Here is a 17,156-nt window from a genome sequence, read left to right as displayed (position 1 = left end):
TCATTTTTAATCAAATTCCCCGTACCCAAGGACACAGTACTATGCTAGCAAGTGACCACCTCTATTTAGATGGTGCACAAAATCTACCACTACAAGACTGGAGACCTACCCTGTAGTTGTTTCCCTATTTCCACTTACCTGTGTGACCTCAGGGCAGTCACTCTAATTCTCTGGGCCTCTGTTTATTCATTTGTCAAAGAGGGAGTGTCATCTCAGACATCTCCTCCAGCTCTCAAATGCTGTATTATTTCTCTCCTCTAAAAGAGGAAGGAATGAGGGCATTGGTAAAGCCCTGGGCCTGAAGGTACACACACAAGCTCTCTTCAATAAAATCTGTAAAGAGTGGAACACGTTGCCACTCTCTAGCACCTGCTGACGTGCTGCAGCAATCTGGAGGCACTCGGCACTCTCTCCTTTTATCCAGTACTAAGGATCCAGCTAATTCTGTCTCCAGAATGCCCAGAATAAAGACAAAGGGAAGCATTGTCCGAGCTCCGAATTCCAGGAAATATTGGTAGTTTTTTCCTTTTTTTACACTGCATTTTAAACAAGGAAAGGTCTACACAGAGATGGAAACTCCCGTATTACGTTTCTGCAATGGCTTTGTGCCCCTGGCTTCCTGGAGTGGGCTGTTTTCTTTCAGTATAAAAGAGAGGGCCTTTCTACTCTCCCGGACACCCGTCTTGTTCGACTGTTTAGACTGTGTGATCTTGGCTTACAGTCAGAAAGGGGCTTTTGGCTTATTGGATAGCATAAAATCTCTATTCTATTTTAGCTGCAGAGCTGTGAAAGGATGGCCAGGGGAGTCAGGTCAAAGTCAAAATACCTGTGGAGGCCCAAGGACCAGCTTCCAGATAATAATTGGGTTTCGCAGGCTGGGCACGGTGGCTCACGCCTGTAATCCCAGCACTTTGGGAGGCCAAGGCGGGTGGATCACTTGAGGTCAGGAGTTTGAGACCAGCCTGGCCAACATGGTGAAACTCTGTCTCTACAAAAATACAAAAAAATTAGATGGGCATTGTGGCCCATGCCTGTAATCCCAGCTACTCAGGAGGCTGAGACAGGAGAATCGCTTGAACCCAGGAGGCGGAAGTTGCAGTGAACCAAAATTGTGCCATTGCACTCTAGCCTGGGCGTCAAAGCGAGACTTCATCTCAAATAATAATAATAATAATAATAATAATAATAATAATAATTGGGTTTGGCCAGGACTTGCCTGCCAAATGGAGGACTTGAGGTATCAGTGGGGTTGAACTTTAGGACTCTGTGGGAAGGTCCCAGTTCTCGAAAACAATTCCCTTGCTCCTGTGACCTTTTACTATTAGAGGTTCATTTCTTTGGGGGTCTATAAGTTAGGCAGAGTGGAAATAGCTTCTTTTACCCACAAATGAGAGGTTCTAGTCTTAGGCTTGAATTTGAGGAAAGAGGAAAATAAGAAATTGAACATGAGAAGATGCTAGGAGGAGGCAGGAGGACCCAAAAGGACACTAAAGGAAGATTCTAAAGATTGTCAGCCACTTTCTATTACGCTAATACCATACCGGAGGTTATAAGATCAGGAAATACACAAAAAGTTTGTTACCAGTAATGCTCTGCTTAAAGGAAAGACAGGCTAAAAGGAAGCAGAAACGTGTGGTTTCATTGCCTCATTTCTTCAGCCAGTGTAGGAATTGGAAAGAAGCTGATGACTGACTTACTCATTCATCTCTTCACCCACTAATTGTGGTAGAGAGCTCTCAAAGATGGCCGTCAATTCCCACCCTCCCGGACATGCCTGCCTTTCCTCTCATCAAGAGCTGGGGCTTATTTTCCCCTCTACTTGACTCTGCACTGGCCGGTGACTTGCTTTGACCCCTAGAATGTGGTGGAAGGGATGCTACACCGGTTCCAGGCCCAGCCTTGGGGAGGTTGCACCATGCTGTAAAGAAGCTTGGGCTACACCATTGGATGCTGAGAGGCCGAATGGAGAAGGGAGAGGCCATGTGCAGGAGCCGGAGGGGCCAGACTTATGAGCAAAGCCTCTGGGGCCTCCCCTTAGCCCAGCCACGGTCTAAGTGCAGGTGAGTGAGTGACCCCCGGCCAAACGCCATGTGGAACAGAAAAACTGGCCAGCTTGTAACACTCCAAATTCATGACCCACAGAATCATAAAGAATGTAACTTGTTGGGGTTTTAAGCCACTACATTGTGGGATGGTTTCTCATCCAGACATAAACAAATGAATATTTATTGTATGTTTTTGGCAGCTATATTTAAAGGGATTCCTTTTTATTCCAGTTTTCTAAACTAGATTTTTAATCATAAAAAATTGTTGACATTGGTTAAATGACTTTCTGCCTTTATTGAAATGATCATGTGATTAGTTTTCTTCTTTAGTCCATTAATCTTTAATTTGTTCTGAAATTTTTTTTCTTTTTTGAGTCGGTGTTTCACTCTTGTTGCCCAGGCTGGAGTGGAATGGTGTGATCTTGGCTCACTGCAACTTCTGCCTCCCAGGTTCAAGAGATTCTCCTGCCTCAGCCTCCCAAATAGCTGGGAATTATAGGCATGCACCACAATGCCCAGCTAATTTTATATTTTTAGTAGAGACGGGGTTTCTCCATGTTGGTCAGGCTGGTCTCAAACTCTCGACCTCTGGTGATCCTCCTGCCTCGGCCTCCCAAAGTGCTGGGATTACAGGCATGAGCCACCGCGCCCAGCCTTGTTCTGAATATTTTATAGTTTTTCAGAGGGAGTCCTTGCATATCTTTCATTAAATTTATTCCTAAATATTTAATGTTTTTGATGCTTTTATAAATAGTATATATTAAAATATTTTCTAATTGTCTGTAACAGTATATTTGAATAAAAGTGATTTTTGTATATAATTTTGTATTCTGTGACTTTGCTAAATTCAGCTATTAGTTTTAGTCATTTTAAAAAAATCCTTAAGATTTTCTGTATACACAATTATATTGTCTACAAATACAGATGGTTTTACTTCTTTCTGTCCAATATTTTTAGGTTTTATTTGTTTTCTTGCTTTATTGAGCTTGCTATGACCTCTAGGGAAATGGCAAATAGAAGTGGTAAGAGCAGACATCCGTGCCTTGTTCCTGCTCTTAGGGGAAAGCATTCATTCTTTCATCATTATGTATGATGTTAGCTTTAAGTGTTTCATAGGTGCTCTTTATAAGGTTAAGAAGGTTGCCTTCTAGTCATAATTTACCAGAAGTTTTTATTATGAATGAGTGTTGAATTTGTCAAATACTTTTTCTTCATTCATGATATGATCGTGTTTCCTCCTTTCCTCTGTGAATGGGATGCATTACAATGTAGTTGGCCACCCCCAAGATGGTCTCCTGTAATCCCCTCTTCCTGGTATTCATGCCTCTGTGTAATTCCCTCTCCTTGAGAATGACCTGAACTTACTGACCCATTTATGACAAATACAATGTGGCTGGGATGGTGGCATGTCATTCTTGAGATTTAAGTTATAAAAAGACTGTGGCTTCCATTTTGTGTGACTTCCTTTACTCATTTGCTCTGAGGAGAATCAGCCGCCATGTTGTGAGCTGCTTCTGTGCAGAGGTCCACATGGAATGGAATTGAGGGAGGCCTTTGGCCAATAGCCAGAGAAGAACTGAAGGCTTCAGTCCAACAGCCACAAGGAACTGGATCTTGCCAACAGCAAGATGCAGTGATCTTGGAAGCAGACCTTCCCACAGTGAAGTCTTCAGATGAGACCACCACCCCAGCTTACACTTGGCAGCCTCGTGACAGACCTTTGCCAGAGAACCCAGTTAAATATCACTTGGATTTTTTGCCCACAGAAATAGTGAGATAATAAATGTTTATTGCTTTAGGATGCCAAATTTTGAAGATGATTTCTTTATATGGCAATAGATAACTAATAAGTACATTGGTTACCTTTTTAATGTGAAATAAGTCTTGTACTTGGCCATGATATGTTTCGTTTTACACATTGTTAGATTTGATTTACCAATTAAAAAAAAATCTTTTCTTTTTTTTTTAAATAAAATGGGAACCACTCAAACTGTGTCCTCTTCCTCTCCCAGAGGAAGAGAATGATCATCAATGACAAATGACAGTTGCAGTGAAACAACACCAAGAGCTGGCTTCACGCTCAGGAGAGAATGCTGCGCCTCCTCCTCATGGTTTCCAGTGTTCTACACATCTAGAGAAATTTCTCTAGTAACAAACTATAGAATGATCCCTGAAAGTTTACATTTTTTGGGGGCGGGGGGACGGAGTTTCACTCTTGTTGCCCAGATTGGAGAGAAGTGGTGCAATCTCTGCTCACTGCAACCTCTGCCTCCCGGGTTCAAGTGATTCTCCTGCCTCCGCCTCCGGAGTAGCTGGGATTACAGGCGCCTGCCACCACACCCAGCTAATATTTTGTATTTCTAGTAGAGAGGGGGTTTCTCCATGTTGGCCAGGCTGGTCTTGAACTTCTGACCTCAAGTGATCCACCCACCTTGGCCTCCCAGAGTGCTGGGATTACAGGCATGAGACACTGCACCCAGCTGATATACCAATTTTTTAAAAGGATTTTGTGTCTAGGTTCATGAGGGCTATCAGTCTCCTTTTTTTTTTTTTTTTTTTTTTTTATGTCTCTGTCAGGTTTTGATGTTGGGGATATACTAGCCTCATAAAATGAAATCTCTCCTCTTCTATTTTTTTGAAAGAGCTTATGTAAGATTCATATTATTGCTTCCCTACTTTTTTTTTTTTTGAGACAGGTTCTTGCTCTGTCACCCAGATTGGAATGCAGTGGCATGTTTGTGGCTCACTGCAGCCTCAGCGTCCTGGGCTTAAGCAGTCCTCCAGCCTCAACTTTTCGATTATCTAGAACTACAGACACATACCACTACACCCAGCTAATAAAACAAACAAAACAAACAAACAAACAAAAAACCAAAAAACAAAATCAAAACACATTTTTTGTAAAGACAAGGTCTTGTTATGTTCAGCCCAGGCTGGTCTCACAATCCTGGCCTCAAGTGATCCTCCTGCCTCAGCCTTCCAAAGTGCTGGGATTACAGGTATGAATCACCATGCTGGCCCTCTTTAAATTTTGGTAGAATTTACCAGTGAGCTTGGAGTTTTCTTTGTGGTAACTTTTTAAAAATTCATAAATTCAATCCTTTTATAGATACAAGGCTATTTAGATTTCGGTTGTTTCTTAGGTCACTTTTTTTTTTCCTTCTCTAGCTTTAAAAGCCAAAAGAAAAAACATATATGGGCTGATTATCAATTGTAAGGCCATGATGGCCTAACAGGAGTGCCCAAAGCTGTTGAGCATACCAGGACCGTGCACCTTAAAAGGAGTGTGTTATGTAGAAATGCATTTGCAGAAAACAGTTCAAGGAACCAAGATGGTGGGGAAAGACAGCATGGATGAGAGAGTGGTGTTGGAGCAGAAGGGTGAAACAGATTTAGGAGCTGTAGGGTACTTGAGAATAGAGAACAGGAAACTTTAATGGGTTGTTATGGCCTAAATTAGACTCCCTTAAAGTTTTGAAAGAAACATGAATTAAGATTAAAATTCTTGTCTGCACTATGCTTCTTTAACAATGATATCCCTTTGGTGAGGCCGGGCGCGGTGGCTCACACCTGTAATCCTAGCACTTTGGGAGGCCAAGGCAGGTGGATCATGAGGTCAGGAGTTCAAGACCAGCCTGACCAACATGATGAAACCCTGTCTCTACTAAAAGTACAAAAATTAGCCGGGAGTGGTGATGCGTGCCTGTAATCCCAGCTACTCAGGAGGTTGAGGCAGGAGAATCGCTTGAACGAGGGAGGCAGAGCTTGCAGTGAGCCAAGATCATGCTACTGCACTGCAACCTGGGTGACACAGTAAGACTCTATCTCAAAAAAAAAAAAAAAAAAAAAAACGGTATCCCTTTGGGATACCACTATGAATGCCAGGGGCACAGGGGAGGAAGGATGGCACAGTTCAGTAAACATTGCTATTCCACTGCTCTATTTAAATCCACCTGAACTTCAATAAAATAACTTATGTACCTTGTTCCTACTGCTGTGTAACAAATTACCCCAGAACAAAATGGAACACAACAAGCATTCCTTATGAGGCTCATGGATTGGTTAGGTCGGGAATTTGAATAGAACACAGTGAACACAAGCAACCTCAGCTCCACACTGTCTTAGAGGCTCAGCTGGAAGACTCAAAGGTTGGGGGTGACCTGACCCTGAAAGCTGACATCTGAAAGCCTGTTAACTCATGAGTGTGGTGGTTGATGCTGTTGGCTGAGACCTTAGCTAGAGCTATTGGTCAGAACACCTACACGTGGCCTCTCATGCGGCCTGAGCTTCTTCATAATATCTTGGCTGGGACCAGGCATCCCATGAGAGAAGGCCAGGTGGAGGCCTTTTCTAACCCAGCCTCAGTGGTCAGAAAGTGTCACTTTCAGCCGCTTCTCTTCATCAAGACCAACTGAAAGCCCATCCCAAGTTTAAGGTGAGAGGAAAGAAAGAGACTGTACACTTGATGGGGGAGTGGCAAGGTTCTGGGAGAGCATATGGGCCTGAAAATATTGCTGCAGCAATTTTTGGAAAATATAGTCTGCCACATACCTCCATGGTTGTCCACTACAATGTCTGCTCTTGGAAATACTAGTGAAGCAACCGTCTCTCCCTAGTCACCTTGTGAGATGCTGACAGAGCTAGGTTGGAGGGGCAAAGTTCTCCTTATACCCTGCAGATTGATCATGAATTGTCACAGCAGTGGAGGCACCCATATTAACACATTAACACGTGCCACGTGCCATGGGAGGGTATGAATGAGGGCCCAGCTATTGGGGATGATACTTAAATAGAATCCTATGTTGCCGCTGAGATCATGAGAAGGCTTAGAAAGCTTCCATCCCAGCTTTGGTACTCCGTGGGCTTTTGGTGCCCTATCTCTTCTACTTCTGTACACTGTCCTTGGCTCTTTTTGTTATTGACCTTAGAACTCTGAGTTTTGTTTTGTTTTTTTTCCCTTTTAGTTCCTGCAAGCAGAATGTGAGGTTTTTGTTGTTGTTATTTTTCTCTTACATACATACAGCAGGCACTTGGTAAATGCTTTGGGATGACAATGAGAGGAGGGAAAGGGGTGGCAGTTTTTCAGAGAAGAAGTGTAAGAAACTCTGCAGAAGCAGGGGATGCATTGCATCAGGAATCTCGAGCCAGAAGGGCTGTGGGGATTGGGTTCTCCTACAGTGGTGACCGTGGTTGCTGCACTTGGTGAGGGGCAGCCCTATTAGACTTAGAACCAAAGTTCATTTCTACAAGCTGATGCTATTCGTGTTAAAACATCCTCAGGAACCCAGAAAGCCCTCAGAACAAGATTGCGGAAGTTTTTCGTTACAGAGCTAGCTCACTGGGGACATTAAACTAGGAGTCAAAAAGCAAAAATGAGTGAGGCATCCTGTCTTAACAGCTAGAATGTTTTGGGTAAATTGTCTTCTTAACTATAAGTCAGAGGAGTTTTAACTAAGAGAGGAGGTTTTTATGTGTTGCCCCATGGCTCTGGAAAATTGGAGAGAAGTTCCAAGTTTTTCCATGTTCTCGGCTTCTGCAATAGACCCTTCAGGGCTATTGGCACAGCCTAGGAACTCTGCTTTTCTGACAACTCCCCCCTCTTCACATCCACAGAGGTGGCAGCCATGTTTGTGTTGGGAGTGAGGTACATCTCCAACAGCCACAGTTGATTGCAGAATTCATCTTTTCTCTCAGTGAGGAATTTCAGTGTGGGTCTGAGAGATGCTAGTCAGTTCCTTCTTGTTTTTGAGTCAAGGATGAGTAAATTGAATGTCTGGGTGGCCTGGCCTGTCACAGCACACAGCTCTGGGGATAAGCATCTTTCCCCCAAGATAATCTCTTATGGCTTTTGTGAATCAGGAACTGGAAGAACAGCTTGGTCAGATGGTTATGGCTCAGTGTCTCTCATGAGGTTGCAGTCAAGCAGTCAGCTGGGGCTGAGTACATCTGAAGGCTGTGATCATACAAGCCAACTGGTACTGGGTATTGGTGGGAGGCCTCAGTTCCTTTTCACATGCACTACTCTGCAGGATTGCTTGGATGACCCCATCACATGGAGTTCAGCTTTCCTCAGAGTGAGGGGTCTGTGAGACCAAGGTAGATTCTATGACCTAGCCTCAAAAATCACACCCTTCTGCTCCCACTGCAAATTCTAGCAATTCCATGGGATTAGCCCTGGTTCAGAATTGAAGGGGACTACACAAGGTGGACTACTGGGAGGTGAGGCTCACTGGAGCCCCTTCTGGGAGGCTGGCTGTCATAACTCCTTATGTTTGCACAGCAATCCACGATTTATAAGGATTTTCCACATGCATTATCTCCCTAGATATTCAGAACAGCCCCCAAACCTGGCCTCTGCTTAGCTTTCTCCAGTCGTCCTTTCTCTCTACCCACTACGTCTCCCAGGCCCAGTCTCCTGTAAGTCCTTTAGCTTTTCCTTAACACACTCTGTATTTCTCTTACTGAAGCCATCCCTCTATGCATGCTTTTTCCAGTCTAGAATGCTCTTCTCACATCTCTTTGCCTAATTCTCAGATGCCACCTTCCCTGGAAGTCCTCCCCGGTCCTCCATGCCTGGCTTTAGGGCCTGATATGGTTTGATGTTTGTTCCCTCCAAATCTCATGTTGAAATGTAATCCCCAGTGTTGGAGGTGGGGCCTGGCAGCACCAAAAGGCCATGCAGGTGTTTGAGTCGTGAGGATGGATCCCTCACAAATGGCTCGGTACCCTTCCCATAGTAATGAGTTCCCATGAGATCTGGGTGTTGCAAAAGAAGCCTAGCACCTCCCACTCTGTCTTGCTCCCTCTCTCACCATATGATGATGTGCTGCTCCCGCTTCACCTTCTGCCATGAGCAGAAGCTCCTTGAGGCCTCATCAGAAGCCGAGCAGATGCCAGTACCAAGCTTCCTGTGCAGCCTGCAGAAACATGAGCCAACGAAGCCTCTTTTCTTTATGAACTACCCAGCCTCAGGTATTCCCTTACAGTGACACAAAATGGACTGACACAGTGCCCTTCCTCTAGGCTCCCATAGCTCCTCATATTCCCCATCTAAACACTCCTTACGTGCTACTAACTTCCTGATTCTAATGTCTGATTCCCCACACAGAGTGCCCGCTCCATGAAACCAGAGATGGTGTCTGTGCTGTTTGAGTGCTATCCCCACCACCTGGCACAGGGCTCAATATGTTTGTTGAATGCATGAATGGACAAGGCAAGCATCATTGTCCCCATTTTACAGAGGTGAAAACGGTGGAGGAGAGTAAGAGTTGGTTTGATCATGGTCAGTTTATGACATAGCTGAACCTAAGCCCAGGTCACACCACCGCTCAACACCCTTGTGCATCCTGGAAAAGGGTTGCCAGGCAAATTTATGGCACTGTCCTCTGCCCCCACCCCTCATGGCTTTGGTCCTTGGTACTCTGATAGTTGTGTCTGCTGGATGCATGGCAGGAAAAGCCCTGGTTACTAATTGATTTTATTCATTTCCCTGTGAAGCACATAGCAGGAGAATGTGCCATTAACGCATCTCAGTGAGACACAGCCAAAGATGCAAGCTCTATTCCCATGATTATGACTCCTGCATAACTAAAATGGTGATCTTAATTAAGAAATAATGCATGGGGAGAGTGCTGGGGAAAGAGGTGGTGAACTTGGCGACGATAGGCTTTTGTGAGAAGAGAAGACGGCACTTCTGTCTGCTTAGGTTGTTGACATTTTCCTTCCCCCGCCAAGAATCGTGACAAATAGTTGATATTTTATTTTCATTAGGGAAAAGTACCAGCAATGTACTTAGGGAAAAAACCTAAGGCCAACAACCAGACTACCAATCACTGTGTCGCTTTAGCAGCTGCTATTAAAGGGGGGCAAATCAATGCCTTTGAACCCACAGACTTCCCAGAGTGGCCACTTCCAAAAGCCTGGCTCTGACAGGGGAGCCAGGAGGTGAGGCAGGGCTGGACCAGCCAGAGTTGGGACTGTGAGGTGGTCACCAAGTGGCAGGCACAGCTGCTCTGAAGGGCAGGGCCACCAGGAGCTTGTGTCAGGATGGAAGCAGAATTCAAGACAGTGGCCTCTCATGGCAGAGTGAGGGAGAGCTCCTGCAGCAGGAAGCTCAAAGGGCCAGAGGCACAGGAAGAGAAGGCACCTGGTTACCAGAGGCGAGAGATCCAGGCAGTCAGGTATGGGAGTCTATGAGTTCAGCAGCAACCAAATGACAATGAAATAAACTTAATATGGAAGCCAGATCCCACTCCATGGAGGAGCTTCCCATACACTCCCTTTTAAGGATAAAACTATTTTAATAATCAATAACACATAGAAACACTTAACAAAAGAAACTATACAAGTAGCCACTAAACATATGAGACAGGCCTCAACATTTTTAGTCACCAGGGAAATGGAAATTAAAGCTGTCATGAAATACCATTCATGCCACCAGCATGGCTGCAATCACAGTGACACCCACGTGGGGAACATGTGGGGCAACTGCTGGTGGGAATGCAAAACAGTAAAATCATTTTGGGAAACTGTTTCCCAAAGGTTTCTTGTAAAACTAAACGTATATACATCTGCCTTACAATCCAGTAATTTCATTCTTAGATATTCACTCAAGAGAAATGAAAACACATGCCCACAAAATGATTTGGGTCTCAATGTTCATAGGCAACTTTATTCATAATAGCCCCAAACTGAAAACAACCCAAAAGTCTCTCAACAGGAGAAAGGATAAATACATTTTCCATATAGTGAAATGCACTCAGCAACTTACAAGAGAGAACTAACAACATAAGCAATTGGATGAATGAATCTCACAGGCATCGTGCTGAATGAAAGAAGCCACATACAAGAGTCCACATTCATTTCTATGCAATCCAAGAACAGTCAAAACTTATAGTGATAGGAATCAGAATGTGGCTGGGGCCCAGCAACTAAGAGGGACATAAGGGAACTTTGCCGGTTGATGAAAATGTTCTGTATCTTGTTTTGGGTGGTAGTTCCAGGGGTGTAGACATTTGTCAAAATCCATCAAGCTGAACTCCTATCATTGGACTTTGTTGTGTGCTAATTATACCTCAATTTTAAAAAATAATAGGCATATTGGGAGGCCGAGGAGGGCAAATCACGAGGTCAGGAGATCGAGACCATCCTGGCTAATACAGCGAAACCTCGTCTCTACTAAAAATACAAAAAATTAGCCGGGCGTGGTGGTGGGCACCTGTAGTCCCAGCTACTCAGGAGGCTGGGGCAGGAGAATGGCGTGAATCCAGGAGGCGGAGCTTGCAGTGAGCCAAGATCGTGCCACTGCACTCCAGCCTGGGCAACAAGCAAGACTCTGTCTGAAATAATAATAATAATAATAATAATAATAATAGGCCTAGGCAAACTGGAGTCTCTAAGTCTGGAATGACAAATACAAAATTCATATACTGTTACTGCCCCGGCAGACATTATTAATTGATTTCAGTGTTCTGTGCCTCTGAGCTTCAATGGGGCTTCAAATACATTACAATATTGCTGTCTAATCAGCCACTTATCAGTCCATCGATGTGTTAGGAGTCCAAACTAATGCAACTCATTATGGCTAGTGTGACCCTCAACCTATTCCTCTAGTTTGGTAAGGGCTGGGGAAATTCAAGTTAGCTGTAAAAATAATAACCCTATTACAGAAAAGTTTTTAAATAATTCAAAATCCCATTCCTCTAGTACCACCACTAAACTGTTTTGTATATTCCCTTCTACTAAGTTGTCCTAGGCATAGTTTAACATACAAGGGTAGGGCAGGAGGGAGCCCCAGAGGGGGCCTCAGGAGGGGGCCTCAGGGGAAAGGCTGCTGTGCTGGCCTATTGCTGCCAACCAGAGCATCCATGCCGGTGAGGCCAGACCCTACCTTGCCGCCTCCAGCAGGCCCTCCGCAGCACCTGGAGGGTTTGAAAGGACTGTATTCCAGAGGTCAGCTGTTTTGCCATTGAGATGCATTCTAAAAGTGGCTGATTCACTCTAGTGATTCTAGTGGGTCACTGCACAGCTGAAGGTCAACCCAACAATCTGAGGCTTCCACTGAAGAGGTGGGTGATGGGAATGTCCTACCTTCAGCATCTTCCAGGGGCCCCTCTGCCCTGTCTTAGGGGCAGAACTCTGCAATGCTATCAAGTATCATTTAATTATTAAAGCTGATTCAGGCCTGCTTTTTTTTCTTTTCTTTTTCTTTTTTTTTAAAGGAAAGTCTGAGGATTGCTCATGGGCACTCCTGTGGCCTGCTCGCTGGAAAAGACAGCACTGTGAGTAGCGAAGTGGCTTGTTCTGAGCCCCTCTTTTACCGTATATGAAATGGGGTACTAGTGCCCACTTCACATGCCTCACATGAGGAGTAATGAGTCAGCCTATGCCAAATACTTACCAGTAACTAGTGGTTTTCTTGTTCTCCTGCCCAAATGAAAGGGCCCTAGAGCTGCCCAAGAAGACTTTTTATTTTCAGCAAAGCCTCAACTTTTCCATCAACATGCTTGCTGATTATAGCTTCTAAACCACCTTTCTAGTTAGCAGTAAAGGGCGCCTGTCCACCAGACACTTAGAGTGAGCAATTTCCATTGTGGTGGACTCTTTCAGGGGTATCTGCTCACCTTCTTCATTCTCCAAGACCTGAAGCCACCTCTGCACTCACAGGATGGGCCCTATGGTCTCATGTGGCTGCTCTGACCCCGCTCCTCTGGCCAGAGCTGGTGGGCACACAGTCTGACACTGCCTGAGCTGGACCCTTAAATCTTATCTTTCAGAAATTTAGATTGTCATTGAGAAATGAGGTAGGTCACTCTTGGTCACATGACAAAGACAAAGGGATTTAGGGGTGGCCCCCTTTGGCCCCATGCATGGGCAAATACAGACAGGAAGTGGGCAAAGAGAGAACAGCAAAAACCTGCAGAGAAACGCAGAGCCCAGGGACCCTGTGATATCCAAAAAGAGCATCTGAGAGATGCAAAAGAGGACATGCTGTATGGTTTCATTTTTACAATGATCTAGGAAAGACAAAACAAATCTAAGGTGGTAGAAATCAGAACAATGGCTTCCTGGGGCAGGGAGTGAGGGGAGTTGGACAGCAAGGGGCCTGAGGGAACTCTGAGGGGGTGTAGTGATTATATAGGTGTAGGCATTTGTCAAAAGTCACCCTTCTATACACTTAAAATATGTGCATTTGGGCCAGGCGCGGTGGCTCACACCTGTAATCCCAGCACTTTGGGAGGCTGAGGTGAGTGGATTGCTTGAGGTCAGGAGTTCAAGACCAGGCTGGCCAGCATGGTGAAACCCTGTCTCTACTAAAAATACAAAAATTAGCCAGGTGTGGTGGCGCATGCCTATAATCCCAGCTACTCAGGAGGCTGAGGCAGGAGAATGGCTTGAATCCTGGAGGTGAAGATTGCAGTGAGCTGAGATTATGCCATTGCACTCCAACCTGGTTGACAGAGCAAAACTTCAACTCAAAAGAAAAAAAAAAGCGCATTTGATTTTATGTAAATTATACCTCAATAAAGTCAACTTAAAAAAATAAAAAGAGGAAAGAGTGGCAGTCCTTCACAGCCTCTGTCTTTCCCACCAGCAGCTGGGGAGAATGGTGCCTGGTTCTCTTCTACAGTGTGAGCATTTTGTGGGACACTTGAATTCTTTTAGCAACTTTCCCCTACCTTCTGCTTAAGCCCATCTGAGAGGGTTTTTGCCACTTACAGCCCAAAATTTTTGAACAGGATAGTTTTGTGACAACTGATCCTGGAAGGAAACAGTGGCAGGGGTACAGTAACGTGTCTTCCCCTGGATTTGTGTAAGCCTCTCAAAAAGGGGACTTGCTCCTCTCCACTAACCCAAGCTTAAGTGTGTCTCCTTCCAGAGCTTTTACCAGTCATGTAGGATCGTGTGACATATGTGTATATGGTAGACATCAATGAGTTAATCCATCCGAAATCCATTCTACCGTCCCCTGGAAACAATAACCCAATTTCTTTGGGGACCACTCCCCATCCAGCTTACAGTTTTTGTTTAGCCTGTGAGACCCAACTGAGGGAGACTGACCCCACCTCCTGGGACAAGGGTAGGGATATGGCCCAGGCCTGGTCCCAAGAGCATCCCCCTCCCCCAGCCCATATGCAAGCTGGGCCATCCTCTCCATCCCAGAACTGTTGGGGTACTCTGGGGGCAAGGTGCTGTCTTCCTGAGCCTGGAGCTCTTTCAGCCCCTAGATCGAGTTACAGCTAAAGCTTCAGATCTTCCCCCAGACTTTGTAATTGTAGGAACCAATTCATTTCCTTTTCTTGCTTAAAAGCTGAGTCTCTGCCACTTGTAAGAAAAAATGATCTGAGTCGGATGATATACATATTCATAGAGATTTAAAAAACCACAATTGGCATCATAACATCCATACTGGTCATCAACTTAGTTTTTAAAATGTCTTCACTTACATAACATCATGGATCTCTTTCCATTTCTGTACAGACTACCTTCCCATTCTCACTGCTGCACAGTATCCACGGAGACTACCTTCCCTTTCTCAATGCTGCACAGTGTCCACGGCCTGGGTAAATTACAATTTACTTAACAGGTCCTGCTTCATGAGGATGTCCTCTATTTTTGGTTTTACACAATTTGCTAAGTTTTTATTGTTGTGGTTATTAAAGAAACATATACACTTGACTGAGACAAAGTTGAGCCACTAGAAAGGCCTAAAATGAAAACTCATCTGCCATCACTCCCCTCCTATGCCCAGTTTCATTCCCCGGGTATCACTACATCTAAGAGTTCCCAATTTTCCACTCCTCTTTTGGTTACCCACTGCAGTCATCTGCTTTTTTTCCATCCTTCATCAGCCTTAGAATCCTATTTGATTTTTTTCTTTCTCTAGAGAATAATGAGCTTGTTGATGTAAAATTCCCATTGCCAAGAAATAATCATTGCAAACAGTGATAGTCCAAGCGAGGATATAGAGATTCATCCTAAAGTTTTCCCTCAAGGAGATCACAGTGTAGGAAGGGAAAAAGATAGATAAATAAGTGAAGGGAAGTATTCTAAAAATTCACAGAAAGTTCAGTGGATTGGGAGGGTGAGGTGGGCAGATTGCTCAAGCTCAGGAGTTCAAGATCCAGCCTGAGCAACACAGCAAAATCCTGTCTCCACAAAATAATACAAAAATTATAATCAGGCGTGGTGGTGTATGCCCATAGTCCCAGCTACTTGGGAGGCTGAGGTGGGAGGATCACCTGAGCCCAGGAGGTGCAGGCTGCAGTGGGCCGAGGTCACGCCATGGCACTCCAACCTGGGCGACAGAGTGGGGCCCTGTTTCAAAAAATAAACAAACAAAAAATCCCAAAAGTTCAGTGGAGATTCAAGGGAAAGAGGCATCAGTTCTAGGTGAGGATCCAGAGAGGGATTCACAGAAAAAGTGATTCCTAGGAGAAGAGTAGGTATTTTCCAGGTGGGCAAGGAAGTGAAGGGTAATCTGCTCCAAAGCAGAAGGAAGGAAGTAATGTTTCAGGGAGGAGTAGGAAAAATCACTTTTGCCTGTCAGCTTATTCTTCTTTGATCCTAGATTTTCATTCTAGGATATTTTCTTTCTTTCTGGAGTACATCCCTTAGATGTTTCTTTAGTAAGGATTTGTCAGCGGCAAACTCTCTTACTTTTTACATTACTGAAGATGTCTCTATTTTACTCATTCTAGAAAAATGGTTTTGCTGGGCTTATAAATCTAGTTGACAATTATTTCTATCACCACTTTGAAGACATTATTTCACTCTCTTCCGGCTTCCATGTTTGATGTTGAGAAGTCAGATTTGATCTATCTTTGCTCCTTTGTGAGTAATCTGTCTTTTTTTTCCCTCAGGTTTCTTTTAAGATCTTCTCTTTGTCTTTGACATTCTGTAGTTTCACTACAATGTGTCTGAGTATGTCCACCTTATGACTTATCCTGTTTGGGAGTTTCAAAAACTTTCTAAATATAGGGATTTATGTCTTAGTCAATTCTCCAAAACCCTCAGCTATTATATCTTTGAAAGTTATCTCTTATTGCACTCTCTATTATCTGCTTTTGGAGCCCTGATTAGATCTATATTGGACCTTTTCACTCCATCCTTCAATGTTCTTAACCAGACTTTTCCATATCTTTTTGCCTCTGGCTGCATTCTGTGTATTTTCTTTGGCTCTATGTTTGAAATTACAGATTCTCTCTGCAGTTGTGTCTATTTTGCTTTTCAACTCTTCTACAGAGATTTTAATTTCTATTACATTCTTTATTTCCAGAAGTTTTGTTTGGTTCTTTTTAAAATGTCTGCTTATTTTTATAAGCTCCTGCTTCTTACTTAGTTTCAAATTATCTGTTATTTACTTAATCACATTAAAATCATAGTTTATATTTAATAATTCTAATTTTTTTTTTCTTTTGGCTCTTACTCATGATGGCTTGCTTCCTTGGGCCTTTTCTGATTTTATATTATGAGTTCATTTATGATAGGGCTTTTCCAGTGGGAATTTTATGAGGGGCTGTGTTGTGGGTACATGATTGCCTCTGTCAGGAGCTTTGGGCACTGTGGACCTGGGTCCTTCTAAATTCTTATTTTGGGATATTCTGGTATATTTCAGTGTACATTCAGACGTCACACCTAGAGGAGGGTTGGCCACTTGCCTTCAAATCTCAGAAGTTTTCATTTTTCCTCCTCTGCCAGAACTGATTCTGAGTCACTGTTTCTTGAAGTCAGCCTCTGCTAAGTAGGATACCTTTAACTTCACCCTTTTCCTCAAAGTGTAACCCCCTCTGAGTCTTGGGTTTGTGCAAAATTTTGTGGCTTTGGATCTATTACTGCTCAGGTCTAAGCCTTGGTCTACTGTTCATTCCCACCTCTTCCCCTTACTGTCTGCTTCCCTATGAGGAAATCCTAGGCTACTTTTCCCTAAAGATGACCTCAAGCTGTGAAGTGCCCTTTGGCTTTCTTTATTTACCTTCAAAGGCTCAGGTTCCTCCTGCTTTTCTGAATCACAGGTGATTCTCTTACTTTGCTTTGTTGCAGACCATTTCACTGCTACGGAGATTTTGCGAATACCTATCTCTCTCTCTCTTTTTTTTTTTTTTTTTTTTT

The sequence above is a fragment of the Rhinopithecus bieti genome, unplaced genomic scaffold, assembly GCF_001698545.2.
Source record: "Rhinopithecus bieti isolate Rb0 unplaced genomic scaffold, ASM169854v2 scaffold_9581, whole genome shotgun sequence".
NCBI lineage: Eukaryota > Metazoa > Chordata > Mammalia > Primates > Cercopithecidae > Rhinopithecus > Rhinopithecus bieti.
Note: the sequence above shows the minus strand (reverse complement) of the source record.